At 43.0% G+C, this 12,520-nt stretch overlaps 1 long non-coding RNA gene across 1 annotated transcript; it reads left to right on the top strand.

The window, feature by feature from the left end:
- Window positions 1-503: 503 nt before the first annotated feature.
- Window positions 504-9,347, top strand: LOC115286010. Its single transcript, XR_003905816.1, has 3 exons — window positions 504-542; window positions 8,848-8,954; window positions 9,161-9,347. It is a non-coding gene; the product is annotated as an uncharacterized LOC115286010 (long non-coding RNA).
- The last annotated feature ends 3,173 nt before the right edge of the window (window positions 9,348-12,520 follow it).

Raw genomic sequence — 12,520 nt, 5'->3', positions numbered from 1 at the left:
GCAAAGGGCTTTATTATGGGCTTAAGCTCAGGCTCACAGACTCCACCAACCCGCTGGCCAAGCGGAGAAGGAGCCCCGAACAAAGGCAGGGTAGGGCTTTTATGAGTTTGGGAGTTACAGGAAATGACAACACAGGCACAGCGCTCTAATCCCTACCCCCCTTATCAATACAGGCAGTTGTGGGAGCCAATCACAACATTTAGATTATTGACCAATCAGAGTGGGCCCAGGACCCTTACATAGGGTGTGACTAGGCCCGCAGGTAGGCTGTGACTAGGCTCGCCCCTGGAAAGGTCAAAGGTGTCAGCTGGCCTCTCCTGATTGGGCACCACAGGAGTTGTCCCTCTTTAATGTGCACCCTTTTATACGGAGAGGCCGGCACTTCCCCCTTTAAGTACAGGGGAAGGCTGAATCAGACCTGCGTCCTTACAAGAGCTTATATCAAGTTTGAAATGGGAGGCCATTGTGACAGAGCACAAAACGTAGTGGTCAAGACAGAATCTAGTGGACATGACTTTGATCCCATGTGACCAGTGTAACTTGTAAGTCCTAGTTTATTCCATACGGGGTATCTTCACAATGCAGTGCTCAGGACAGGAGGAACAAGGGGATAGAAATTGTTAATCCCCCCAAAAGATCCATTTTATTACTACCCATTATTATTCCTCATCAGCTGGTACCTGACAGGACATCTGGGAAATCATGACTCAGAAAAATGTATGCTGTGATAAGTGGCATATCTCTGTTTGGAAATAAGCATAGGACTTAGAAGTAGGACTGTTTTTAGACAAAGCCTCGAGAGTGATAAAGGAGATCATGTGCTAAAATGGACAAAAGGTAACAGTCCAAAGAGAATGAGTTTCCGAAGGTAAATGATGCCAAACTTGTAATTTTTCTTTGGACTCGTCTTCCTTAGCACTGAAGGGGAAATAAAATACAGGGGTTTAGGAGCACAGACCGCCTGGGTTTGAACCTTGTCTCTATCACTCACTAGCTGCTTGATTTGAAAAGAAATTGTGAAATTATCTTCATTTCTCTTCTGTAAACTGAGATAATACAGTACCTACTTTATGGGTTTTTGTAAAAACAAAAGCGTTATAGGTTAAACTAGAACTTTTTAAACTTTAGAAAAGGCTTAGATTTTATTTAGAATAATTATGTCTATGATTCATCCAGCAAAACCCCAATAATTTTTTTGGAATTTTTGTGGGACAGGCACTTTAGTGGATGAGATATTCTAGAAAAATATAGTAACTTGCACTGGCATAGATGTCACACTCTCAAGACCTCTGTCTTCTGGGTCTCCAGGAAATGTCTGGACCTTTCCACATGACGTTAAGACTTTACATTAGTGACACTGCTGCTTGGATTCCTTGTTCACTCCCCTACTTATTTTCCCAGAGGAAGGCAGGCACCCATTCTAATTCATCTATTTATTCACAAATAGTGACTGAGTATCAGTCCTGTGCCTTGGACTGTTCCAAGCACTGAGACATAGGAGACAGAATTCTCTGCCCTCAAGAAGCTTCCATTCTAGAACCCGATTCTAGTGGGATTCACTTGAGTACTTGCTAATGCTCATCTCTGTGCTTCCTGTCTGTCGTGGAACTTTCCTGGAGAATAGAAAATGGGTTTCATTTTCTTTCCGAGTGGTGAGGACTTTAAGGCCTCTGCACACATTTGTTGCTTTTGGATATTTTCTGATATCAAAATAGGTGAATCTCAGCTTCATCCTGGGACCTGCTATCCACCCAGCACTAGAAGAGAGAGTTGAAGGGGAGTCCAGATTCCCGTGTCCACCAGTGAGCTGAGCACAGGACCTAGCTTCTCCCAGCTGGCTTCTCTTTACACCAGTGGCAGAGTGAGTCTCGCCCTGGGTTTCTGGTGCCCTGTCCTCAAAGGCCCTAATGAGCCATAATACAACCAGTCATAACGCTACCAGATGGCACTCTCTTGGTCCCCAGGAAGCCTGTCTGCACCCCAGTACAGCCATGCTATTCTAGAGAGACCATCTCTTTGGGGCCCTTGCTGGATGTCAGGAGAATCTTTTGTTCTCCAATTGTCACACCTTTCTTGAAAGGTTGTTGCTTTCTCTGGCCTGGCACACTGGCACAGACACAATAAATATTTGTCAGATGAATCCAGGTAGCAGGCAAGATGATCACAGGCGGTATGTGGATGAACAATTGATATTTTAATATATTAATGTTTAATATTTTAGGAAAGATGTCACCTAAGTGGGTAGATGAATAATTTTTTACATTTATCGGCCCCCACTTTTAACAGTGGCACAAAACTGATCAAAGTTTGGGAAGTCCTGACCCCAGCGCTGATAATATGAACTGAATAGCTTAATTGGCTGGGTTTTCATTTCGGTTCAGACACAAACCAGTTACATGAGCTTGGGAAATGGCTGTCTGGACTTGAATTTCCTTAATTAAAAATGGGGCTAGTAACAGGACTTACATCTTGGGGTTGCTCTATGAGTAAATAAAATATGAAACGTGAGCCACATAAAATGCTAAACCCCATATCAGACACGTGTGTATGCTCAGCAAATGATGGTTAGTATTAATTCATGGCCATATTAACTAAGTACAGCTTCGTCTGCTTCCACTTGGTATTCTACGCGCCGCTGAACGGAGGGCTCAGTCGGGGTAGGTGCTCGCCTGTGACAGTGGAGCTCACCACCAGACATGCTGGGAGGAGCCTGGGAGAGGAGGGTGGGGCCCTGTACAGAATCAAAGAGAAACAGCCCTGGTCAGAGAAACGTTCTGTGGCTTAGCTAATAAGCCTATCACCCAGGCAGTGGAACGAGAAGACTGGACCCTCCTCTGGCACCTTCAAGCCTACTCCATCGTGCTGATTTACTTTCCCTAATACACTGCATCCCTTGAAAAAACTGACCTGGCTTTCCTGAATCTTCCATAGACAAGACCTCAGTCCATATTCAACGCTACGAAGCAGAAATTCTGCAGAGCAATAAAGAGAACATACACATAAATAAGATGAAGCTTTGTTTAACCATAATCTGAAGTTGGTTAGGCATTACATTGTAATCTAACCTGATCTAAACAAGGCGGTGCACATAAGCTATGTAAGCTTTTTCTCTTCTAAAAATAGCTCATTACCATCCACAGGAATAGTTAAATATAGATACTTTGTTTTTATGGCCTTTATTTCTGAAACATAAAAGGCTTTATGTTTCTAATCCCTAGACAATTTTTCATGGTATTTCTGTTTATCCTGCAATCTACTTTCAAGCCATGTTTGGGGGAAAATGCGATGATTTCAGGGAAGTCTAAAGTGCTTTTCAATTATCGTGAGTGAATTCTGGGACTCAAGAAGGCATTTAGTTCCTCTGATCATAGACAATCGCTCCGCACGACAGGAGTTCCTCTGGTTGGGTTTTTACCCTCTTGGTTTCTTTTGAATTCTCTGTGGTGGTTTTCATTTCCTTTGTGTTTCTCTATTGTTTATTGCAGTCAGTTTCAATGGCATTTACCTAGACTGGTTTTGGAGCAATAAAGAGCCGGTTGGAGTGGAGGTTTTCCAACATCAGAGTTTCATTATGAGGAAAAGTAACAACCTTGTAGCCACTTCCAATGACCCCCGGGTGGATTGGGACCAAGGGCTCTGAGAAGAAACAGCAGGGTAAATTTCATGCACATTCCTCCACAGGCAAGGTGACTTCCTGGGTGTGCAGCCTGGGGAGTCACAGAGGTCACAGAGGACAGAAGATCCCTGTCCTTGACTGAATGTTTCTTGTCATTATCTTGTAATTCTTAGTTTTTTAACAATCCTTTATGGCTTATGAAGCCACGGACTCCCCCACCTCCTGGCTTAGCTGCCACATGATGTCCCATCTGCTTGGGATGTCGCTGCCTACCTCTTCCCTGGCTGGTGACCTCGTCACAGCTCATGGGTCATTCTCTGCACAACTTTTCTCTCCCTTCTTCGGGCAGAGTTAGACACCAGTGTCTCTGTGTTCCCATGGCAACTCATGCCCACTGCCGGGACTGCACTTTTTATTCCACACTCTATGTGCATGTGTGACTTTCTATCTGTCTCGACTGTGAACTCCAGGGCACAGATCAAAACCGACTTTACCCTTTTGTTTCTCAGGAACAGTCCCTGATACGTGGTAGTGCTCCTTCAATGCGTGATAATGAGAAGAATTTGAACAAACGTTCGCACTGGGTTGAGAAAATGTGAAGCTTTTCATTGCCACTGTGCCTTGCTCTCTGCACAAGATACCATTCACCCTCCCTTCTTTTTACATGCAGAACCTCACGCATCTTGTAACCCCCAACATAATGTCCCTTCTTCTGGGAAGCCTTCCTTGGATGAAAGAAAGATGGAATCTTTCTCTTCTGTGGTTTCTCCGCACATGGTAGAGGAAATTCCAATTGAACAAGTTGGTTTTATTTATTTATTTTGAGTGTTTTGTTTTTAATTTTTGAGATGGGGAGGGGCAGAGAGGCAGTGGAGCAGAGGACCTGAAGTGGGCTCCACGCTGACAGCAAAGAGCCTGATGTGGGCCTTGAACTCACAAGCCACGAGACCATGACCTGAGTCGAAGTCGGCTGAGTGAGCCCGCCAGGCACCCCGAGCAAGTTAGTTTTATGATCTGACGTGCCATGAGCGGCTGAAGTGTCTTTTCCTTTGTACCTCAGGGAATGGAAGAGAAGTACAGGGCTTCAAAGCTAACTGATTTTTCAGCACAAGCTTGCGTTGTCTGGTGATACTAGCTGTACTGGTCCAGCTAAACTAGAAACCATATTTTTTTTCAGATAAGAAAGAGAAATCCTTAAACTTCATGATCAAGGAGTAGCCTCCCAGGGATGCTGGTTAACATACTTAACAAAGTAAATTGTGTATTATGTATTGTACATTGTGTATTCTTGACTCTTTTGTGGAAGATCAGTTGACTGTGGATGTAAGGATTTATTCCTGGGCTTTATTCTGTTCCATCCTGTAGCTTTGTAATACGTTTTGGAATCAGCCGTTGTGAGGCCTCCCACTTTGTTCTTTTTTGCTCAGCGTTCCTTTCTCTATTTGGGGTCTTTTGTGGCACTGTATGAATTTTAGAGTTGATTTTCTATTTCTGTTTAAAATGACATTAAGTGGTTTTAAAAAGAAACACAGCTCTTCGCTTACTTGCCCTACTAATGCTGTCTCCTAGGCAGCATTATCACCATTTTCCAGGTAAGGAAAGTGAACTTGGGAAAGCCGGAGATCTTGTCCAAGGTTATCTGGCTGGGAAGCAGAGTTAGAGTGAAACAAATCACATGCTTTCCCCAATACGCATTTATGGATTTTTTTTTTGTCAGGGGGTGGGGTAGGGTGTTACTTGTGCTAATAGGTTGGACCCATTTCATTTTAAAGATTCAGAAGGCAAAAACCCCCTTCTCAGGGAAAGGGTGCCAACTCATTCCGATAATAATCCTTTACAAGTCTCTGCTTGCTAGAGAGCTTAACTGTTTAGTAGCAGTGATTTTTAACAAGCCCATAACATTGCCATTACATGAATTATACATGGCTTATAAAATGATTATTTAGTCAGTGGAAAATTAAATCCATCAGTGTTTTCCAAATCTGAGCTAGGACATTCATCAGAAAAAAACTGTTAAATTTTTAATCAACTCTACTGCGGTTGATGTAGCTATCAGCCTAAATTGCTCTTTCTCGGTCATTCTCCTTGTTGCGGAATATAGTGTAGAATTGCCAGCTCTACAATGCTAATTGATTTTTTTCGTGCAGAGATTTAAGACAGAATGACATGCCATCCAGCATTAAACTAAAAAAAAAAAAGTTGCATGAGCTTCAAAGACACATTTCACATATACTGAGTGGTGATTTAATAGTTTAGGGTTTTTTGATCTTCCTCCCTCTCACCCAGCACCTCAAACCAGAGTCCACCTCAGACTGAGATCACACTAAAGATTCAGACCCAAGCGTTAAAACTAAGAGATTATATAGTGTTAAAAGTTGTAAGTTTATAAAAAATAATGCAAGGGAAGAAGATGTCTACTTGAGTATTGATAGTATAGAATTGTAAAAGAGTAGATTCCCCAAATGCACAAGACTGCCCAATGCTACATATGAACAGATAACTCACTGGTCATTTCTTGCAGTCATAAAGCAATTTAGATAGTTTTTCACTTTCTTTATAGATTTCTTCTTCTCCCCCACTCCCCCAAGCACTTTAAGTTTGTCTGATGACAATCAAGGGAAAATCTTATGTTTTCCTTAAGGGAAATTTATTTCTTAGGAGAATCTTCCAAACTTGTGTTTGCATCCATTAAAAGAAGTACCTTCACAGGTAGACACAGGCAAGGAAGGGAAGGCATGGCCCTAAGAGCATGTCTCTGCTTATGACTCTGTATCAGGATCATGGCTGGAAATAGGAATCAAAACATTCAGTGCCAACCCCCGCCCTTGACACAGGGTTGCTGATCCCAGGCCCCAGCTGGCATCTCACTGTAAGTTCTGCACAGTTCTGGACCTTTCTGGCTTTCTCAGCTAGGACTTATCTTTGGCAGCACATGTTTATCTGAACTAGTGTTTCTCAGATTCAGATGTGCATGCAACTTACCTGGGGATATCCTGCTAAAATGCAGAACCTGATTCAGTTACTCTAGGGTAAGCTGGAGGTTCTGCATTTCTTTCTTTCTAATATTGATTTTGGGGATAGCACAAATGGGGGAGGGGCAGAGAGCAGGGGACAGAGGTTCCCAAGCAGGCTCCATGCTGACATGCTGACAGCAGTGAGCCCTATATGGGGTTCGAACTCACAAACCATGAGATCATGACTTAAGCCAACGTCGGATGCTCAACCGATTGAGACACCCAAGGACCCCCAGATTTTGCGTTTCCAACATACTCCAGGAAAGACTGATATTGCTCTTTGAGGAGCAAGGATCTATGACCAAGGTCTAGCGTGGAACCTTCCAGGATGAGAGTTCTGGCACCAGGCCTGGGTGCGGACCACCATTTCATACGTGAAGCACATACTGTGCCCACCAGGCAGGTCTACGCATGAACACAGGCAGACTGAGCAAGATCCCAGACCCTGTAAGAGGGTGGCAGGAGCAGGGTGAGGGAGTAGAGAAGGGCCATCAGACATTTCTGCACACTGCTCTAGAAGCAGTTCAGGGTATCACCAGGAAGGAGGAGCCGAAGTGATTGCTATTCTCACCTTTCCTTCCCGTGAGCTTTGGTGTGGGCTCTGTCCACCTGGAGGAAGGGACACTCATTCTCATTGTGAAGAAGCCCCTCATATAGGCTCAAGGCCTCTCACAGCTTGTTCCTAACATTTTTGTTCCTACCATAGTCTGGAAACAAATATTTACTGCTTCCCTAACATACCCTATACTTAGAAATCTTCATATATTTGCAATCACTGTTCCCTCTAACTGGAATATTCTCCGTTCTCCTGCCTGATGAGATCTTGTTTATCTTCCTAGATAGAGCTCAGAGGAGGATGCTGTGTCCTCTTGCCTGGCCACCTCTCACACTGGTGGAGGTAACGTTAACCCTTAGCCCACCTGCTGGGCTGGTATTCCTGCGGTAGTGACCTAATGGTTCCTCTTGCCTGTGTTCTCACCACCCCCCAACCCCCAATCTACATCCAATCCTGAATTCTGAAAAGTATAAATCAGAAGATGAAATTCTCCCCATTCAACACTTCTTGCTCCACAAGTAGCCACTCAGACACCTCTAGAAAAGGCAATCTCCCTGCCCTGACCTGGAAGGTTCTATAAAACATGCCCCTGTCTGCCTCTGGGATTCCTCTCTATACTTGGATCCCCACCTACACAGAGACTTTGGTTTTGCTTATCTTCCATCTGAACTTGTAAAGGGGATGAGCTTATAAATGTTCCTTCTCTCCAGAATGTTCTGTCCCAGGAGCTTCCCTTGCCCAGCCTCATCTCTTTCTGGTCTCAGCTCATTCCACAAAACTCAAGTCAATGTGACCTCAGGGCTCTCCCTGTGTTTTCTCCTGCACTGTTCACATCACAGCCTTCGTGAGTACCAGCCATTTTCTCGTCTGCTGATTATCCGTCCTCTGCTGTCAGAATCCCAGGTCCCATGAGAGAGAGGACTCCGCCTTCTCTGTGGAGCGCTGTATTCCCAGAGTCAAGGCAGGCCCTGGGAGGGCTTTCAGTAGTGGTTGAATCAATGAATGTTGAAAGTATTTACCAAAATGGCATCCTCTTTAGAGAGATCTGTGCTTGAGAGCCATGTCTGTCCTCCCCTAGATACTTAACTTCTCTAAGCCCCAGTTTGCCCACTTGTAAGGTGGGAATAATAGAGTCCCGCTCTTCGGAGTGGCTGTGAGAAGCAAAATCAGACACTGCACATACCACGGACATGCACAGCATGGCATGAGGCACAAGCTTGCTAAATGAAGCTACAGTTCTCCTTCTTACCAACAAGCCCTTGATGTACAAGCGGAGCCATGGGGGCTGGGGAGCCAGAGGGAGTGAAGGCACATGCCTCGGACCCACATGGGGACCATGGCCTTCTCTCCGAGCTCCAGAAGATGTCACAAAACGGGGAATGTTTATTTAGAGAATCGGCTGGAAAGTTAGTAATTATCTGATTAATGACCCTCTCAAAAAGGGCTTCCGTTCCAGGATGATGGGCTTAAGTGTATCTGGACTCAAGGGGAAGATTCTAACCTGCTGCTCTGTGAATGGTAAAATATTTAAAATTAGATGTATGGCGTGCTGAGGTAATTATGTGTGTGGCAAACATATGGCAGAAGCTATATTTCTCCCGCTGAAAGAAACAAGTCCAAATATGTAACGTACACACATTCTCCTTCCTATAAATACACAGATTGGATGATGCCGTGGCAACATTTTGTTAAGTACCAGCATCCCGGAGAAATCACTGGAAGCACATTATCAGAGGAACAGATGGCCGGTGTCCCTCCTGGTCTGAAGGTATTTCTGGCTGTCATGTGATTCTTCTATAAATAAACCCCACTGAGAGGCAATGGGAGGTAAGCAATCGGTTGCACTCTCTGACTTCACAGAAGAAGGTATTGGAAAAACAATTAAAGGCTGGCTATTTTAAAGATGATTCTATTGTGGAACCTGAGGACGAGAAGGGGCCATGAAAACCCATCAAGACCATCTGCTCTGTTTAGGTGGAGCCTCAATGGATTCGAGTCAGCTTGAGTTTTGAAGACCTTCAGAAGACGACTCCAAAATTCCATGATGACGTCTGTGGCACTGTTCAAAACCCTGATGGGGGGGCGTCTGTCCACCCAGATCCTACTCCTTCACCTTCTTCCCTCCACAGTCCAACTCAGCCCTCGGACGTGTTTCATGGCAGGCTGCTGAGAGCCAAGTCTGTTTCTGCTGGTCCCAACCTGGTCTCAGGTGGGCTCTTGTGAAAGAAGGTTCTGTTAATCAGGAGCCAAGTATACCCCGACAATTGCATTCAATGTGCTTTTTTTGTTTCCTTCTCACAACTGTACAGTGAGACACATTTCGTTGTTTTTATTATATGGGATCACGTTTTGAAATCCTAGATGTTAACTGTTATTCAGCCAAGGTGACAAAGGTAGTAATTGTAAAGAAGAAGGGGGTACGGACCCAGGTTCTCTGCCTTCATGTGACCGCTTCAGAGCTGTGCCGCAATCCTGTCCCTTCGGCGCCCCCATAGAATGCCATTCCCAGAAATTAAGGGGCCACCATTTACTCTCTAAATTAGAACATGGGGGCTCCAAGGCGGCTCATTCGGTTAAGCAACCAACTCTTGATTTCAGCTCAAGTCATGATCTCACGGTTTGTGAGATGGAGCCTCATGTGGGACTCTGCACTCAAAGAGTGGAGCCTGCTAGGGATTCCCTCTCTCTCCCTCTCTCTCTGCCCCTCTCCCCCAATAAATCAGTAAACTTAAGAAAATAAAGAAGAACATGAAACTTACCCATGCGTAGGTAAAGGATAGCTGTAGAATGAGAATCCCTGTCCTTCTATTCATTCATTCATTCATTCATTCATTCATTCACTACTTAAAAAAAATTTCTTCAACATGATAATGGGAGTGACAGATCTATCCCATACCTGCTCAAGCTTGTCATTCTTTAAATGCCTCTGTCTTACCCCCATTTAGTTACTTAAGCTTCTGAATCATAGTTCCCAGGGCTACGAAATAGAGAAATTACTCACTACGGTGGGTGGTCGTGATTATGACAAAGTGCTGTCTGTGAGGGGCTTGACTCTTTAGCCAGTGCCCCCCTTTCCTCTGTGTGCAGAATAAGGTGGGCTGGTGGCTCTTCTCACGTCCATCACTATCCCTTTTTCACTATGGGAGAAACAAGTGGCTACTTTCCAAATTCTTACGGCTGGAGCTGTAAGCATTTCTTACAGTTTAAACTCTACTGGTCTCAGTCACTGATGCATGTTCAGTACCCACATGGGAGTGGGGCCAGTCTAAAGCAGGTGCTTAGTGGATTTTTGTTGAAAACACATATTGATAAATGGAATCTGAAAGCAAAATAACTTTTTCAGAAAATTCCCTACTCACCAGTTTTTATAAAATAGGCTTCTTCTTCACACGTTAAAAATAAGCTATTTTCCAATCACACTTTCATGTGTTTTTTTTAATCCTAAAATGGTAATAGTCTCAGCCATTTCTAAAGAAAACTGGGGTTTTCAAGCTGCCTAATTTTTTTCCTTTATTTCCAAAATTCTTGTTTTAAAAAATAACCCAGATCTCTTAAAGAATTTCAATGAAAGAGCGGCCTTTTACTTTTTTTAAATTTAATTTTAGGAATTGATATTTAAGATAATTTTAGCTTTAAGGAAAAAAATAGTCTTACGTAAATGAAAGTATGCCAGAGGCTTTTAAAAGACTTTGGTGGTTCTGTGTTTTTACAATTACTGTTTGCCTTATGTGAAAATGATGTTCACCAGTAGAGAATTTTAAACAAGGCTTCTGGAATTGTATTGGCACAGATAGGCTGTTTTCATACCTCTGGTTGCCAACTTCGCTTTTTTGTCAACAATCAAGTTTCTTTCTGCAGTATTAACTGTATGTCTATTCACTTTGTGAAATTTCTTTGGCCCTACCCTTGACATTTTCTATATAAACTTGGACTCGGGAGAAGAAAATGGTCGTTTCTACCCAAGAGAAAGATGTCACAGGCTCTGGGGTTGGAGCCGTGGACAGATAGCTGTGGCCTTCTCCCTGCCATGGGGTCACTGGGGAGCTTGGCCTTGATGTTTGATCCCTCTGGGCCTCAGTTTCCCCATAGGTAAATTGTTTAAGTTGGATAAGTAATTCCTAATTTTTTCTCTAACATTATTATGAATGCCACTCTTTTCTCCCATTAAAGATAATATATGTTCTTGGTAGAAAAATAAGAAACATCAGGGGAAAAAAACTTTTCTAAAATTGTCACCTTTCTATTTATATATACTTACACATTTCTAAAAGTGTGTATGTAAATGAGCACACACGCACACACTCACACACATTTCCTTATGAGAGCAAATGACATTTGTTTACAAATGTTTTGGAGCCCCTTGGACTAACCAGACTAAACATCTTAACCCAGTCCTTACAGCTGCCTACTGCCTTTGTCATTTTTTTTCTTTTTTTGGAAAAAATTATAGATTCATAGGAAATTACAAAGATAATTCAGAGACATGCCACCTACCCATCCCATCCCCATTCTATGGCTGAAGAAATCCGGTTCTCATCATGCACAGTATATAATCCTCACATAATCCTCTTACACACATAAAATAGTTTTAGAACTGCCAACCCACATCTCTATGAGAAACAATTTACTGAATTACAGCATTTGCATGCAGTTCTTATTGTTTTGTTCTTTACCAAATATGTTGTCCAAATGCCAGGCTTTCAAGGGTGTTTAGGTCAGTTCTTTGAGTTCCTTGCTTTCCCAACCCCTTGGGTGCTGTTTCAATATTCGTGGTGATGTGATGAAGTTCATTTTGTGTTGTTTCTACTGCACTTGGGATTCTCCTGCATTCTGGTTGATTTTAGTGATTTCTTCTTGGGGATTGTGAAATAGTCCTGTGATCTTTTTTTTTTTTTTCATTTTCTTTCATTATCTACTCAAAGTCATGCCTACTGCACCTCTAAACATTTCATTAAATCCAATTATACAGCAAACACTCCCAAAATAAACTTAGATTGTATTGCAGTTCACTTAACAGTATATAAAATGCTGTGTTGTGATAGGTATCAACTATCCATTAGATACTGAATCAATTTTTCTTAAGCACTACTAACTGCTTGCTTGTCTTGAAGCTAGATCATTCTGAAAGTTTCCTGTTAGACCTATGAGTGCAAACATATGGTATCTGTCCTTCTCTGCCTGACTTATTTCGCTTAGCATGACACCCTCAAGGTCCATCCACTTTCCTACAAATGGCCAGATTTCATTCTTTCTCATTGCCATGTAGTACTCCATCGTGTATATATACCACATCTTCTTGATCCACTCATCAGGTGATGGACATTTAGGCTTTTT

Source organism: Suricata suricatta, chromosome 1 (assembly GCF_006229205.1).
Source record: "Suricata suricatta isolate VVHF042 chromosome 1, meerkat_22Aug2017_6uvM2_HiC, whole genome shotgun sequence".
In the NCBI taxonomy this organism is placed as follows: domain Eukaryota; kingdom Metazoa; phylum Chordata; class Mammalia; order Carnivora; family Herpestidae; genus Suricata; species Suricata suricatta.
This window is presented reverse-complemented; position numbering and strand designations above follow the sequence as displayed.